The sequence below is a fragment of the Aplysia californica genome, unplaced genomic scaffold, assembly GCF_000002075.1.
Source record: "Aplysia californica isolate F4 #8 unplaced genomic scaffold, AplCal3.0 scaffold00925, whole genome shotgun sequence".
Classification (NCBI taxonomy): domain Eukaryota; kingdom Metazoa; phylum Mollusca; class Gastropoda; order Aplysiida; family Aplysiidae; genus Aplysia; species Aplysia californica.
In genome coordinates, this window is record NW_004798195.1 from 186395 (window position 1) to 189472 (window position 3078).

The window sequence follows — 3078 nt, forward strand, 5'->3', positions numbered from 1 at the left end:
CCACCCACATACTTACCTACCTACCTACCTACTCACCTACTAACCTACCTACCTATCACCCCCACCCACCCACCTACCTACCTAACCACCCACCCACCAACCAACCAACCTACCTACCTACCTACCTGCCTGCCTACCTACCTGCCTACTTACTCACCAACCAACCAACCAACCAACCTACCTACCTACCTACCTACCTACCTGCCTGCCTGCCTACCTACTTACATACCTACCTACCTACCTACCTACCTACCTACCTACCTGCCTGCCTGCCTACCTACTTACATGCCTACCTTAACTACCTACCTACCTGTCTACCTACCTTCACTCCCACTTGCCTACATACCTACCCTCTACACTCACTTACTAACCTACTAAACCTCTGAGATGCCAGCTAACTTAGTGCGTATCACACTGGGTGCCGAATAGATTACCCTGGTTCAAATCCCCCCGCCCCCAAGACTATAAGTTGTTCTTGAAATTGAAGTTTTGTGGGTTGTTTTCAAAGATGTCCACACACAAATTAGTTTGGTCTTTACGGAGAGATACTTCGTTATCTCCAGAGCTCTTGCCTGAAAACAAAAATGGGTCATAACAAGATAGTTCACTCCTCTCTTTGAGCAAATTAAAAAAGTGTCCTCGATATCCGGTGGCGCCCTCTTCGAAATAGTGTGGACTTTGCGAACAGAGTTACCCTACTTGTGCCAAAAACAATAAAAGCAAAACTAAAAAAACTGTGCTATTTCTATTCTTCGTCTGGAGAAACGAAAGAGATCTTCAAAACCAGACCATCAATAATTTATTTATAGAGGCACCAGCCATCCATGTCCAGGTGCTGTTTTAGCCGGAGTTTCAAAACAAAGATTGCAGGGCCATCTGAAGCAATGCGTGGACTTCCGCGGACACTTTCTTTTTGGCCGAGTGAAGAATCTTGTTATGTACGATCTTTGCTGCTAAGTAATCTTGAGGTTTTCTAAAGAGGTATTAAAAAGAAATTTTGAATACACGTACATCATCATCATCATCATCATCATCATCATCATCATCATCATCATCATCATCATCCAGTGCCAGATCTGCGACAGACATCGTCGATCATGGTTTTCCATTCATTCCTTTGCTCGGATGCTCTCAAAAAGGCTACGTTTCCCTGATCTTTCCCTGTTACCCATTTGTTTAGGTTCTCGAAGTGTGTTGTTCTGAGCCTACCCCTGCCTCGCTAGCCCTCAATTTTGCCAGTGAGAGCTAGATGTTCAATACCCTTATGTCTATTCAGGTGTCCCAAAAACTGCATTTGTCGTTTCCTGTTTGTTTTTAACATTGAGCGTCCCACGTGGGCTTCATAAAGCTCTACCTCATTTGATTTCTTTTCCTTCCACGATACTCCTAGCAGTCTCCTAAGAAACCACATTTCTGTTGCTTCTGTTTTATTTTAACTGTTTTTAGTGATTGTCCAGCATTCACAGCCATATAGAAGGGTTGATCGTACATGCAAACCTAAATACTATTACAGCCTAGCCAAACGGTGTAATACTTTGTAATACTGTGCCCGTGCAATATCAAATACTTAATGACTTAGTCCGAAGTTCCAACATTTATGACAAAAAGAAAAAAAAAAAAAAAGCGCAAAAAATAAGACCAACGAAAGAATGAATAAATAAATGATGGAATGAATAAATGAGTGAATGGATTAGTGAGATGGATGGCGCCAGTCCAGTGTCGTGTCATACCGGGCAGTTACGCAAGCCATCAGGTCGGGTGACCTGGGGAGGAGAATGAACGTTGACGTGGAGAAAATAATTAATTCATGAACTGCCATTGTTTTATGTTTCTGTTTGGTCACGGAGAAAAGAGAGGGAGAAAGAGAGAAGGAGAGAGAGAGAGAGAGAGGGAGAGAGAGGGAAAGAAAGAGAGAGAAAGAGAGAGGGAAAGAGAGGGAGAGAGATAGATAGATAGATAGATAGATAGATAGATAGATAGATAGATAGATAGATAGATAGATAGATAGATAGATAGATAGATAGATAGATAGATAGATAGATAGATAGATACTGAAACCAAGAGGTAGAGGTAGAGAGAAACAGAGAGAGAGAGAGAGAGAGAGAGAGAGAGAGAGAGAGAGAGAGAGAGAGAGAGAGAGAGAGAGAGAGAGAGAGAGAGAGAGAGAGAGAGAGGGGTTGACAGAGACATGGAGATCCCCCCTCAAACCCCCCCCCCCCAAAAAAAAAACAAAAAAAAACGAACAAACAAACTATCTAGATAAGCAGAAATAAGACCAGTAAGGGAAAAGATGACCAGATGCTTACGTATTTTTTCGAAAATTGTCTTCTTTCAACAAGCGCCAAGGATTATGTCACAAATTATAATTTATTGTAAGTAAGTCAGTGGGATTTAGTATGGCGTATGCATGTGATCAAAACCTATAAAATTAACAATTGTTTATTTTTAATGTCATTATGAAAAAATAAATTCGAGTCCCTGCGACTTCTTACTAGATATAGATGTATTGTCGTCTGGGGGCACAGCAGCGGTAGTACCACAGCCGGTAAAGTTCTATATCCCCCTTACCTCTTTTGCCCCCTCCTCTGGGCTACGGACTCTTTCTGCAGGCTTTTTACTGCTACTCCTTGGCTCCTTCTTACTCCTGTCTTTCAGCCACACCCTTGATCTTTTGGTGGGAAAGATCTACACCTAGCCTTCTCGGACAAGGGTGAAAAATCTCGGAGGTCTCGTGTGCAGGTTGCCCACTTTAAAGATCCCTTGGTGGTCCAAAATCGACAAGAGTAGGCTTCAGCCGCCATCAGAGCAAAATTTAAAATTTCCTGCAACCCTCTAATCTTCTGGCGCTCATATGATCTTATGCAGTTGCGAGCGCCGTAAAACCTCTACTAAAACTTTAAAAAAATGAAAATTTTTGGTGTGTGCAGCGCGCTCATATGGCCTTATACAGTTGCGAGCGCCATAAAACACCCACCGAAAACAAATCAACCACACCACAATTTTATCTTTTGATGGCCCAAAACCATCTCAGCCAGCTTAAGGCAATCGTCGGTCAGTCCACTTTCCTGACCCCTCCTG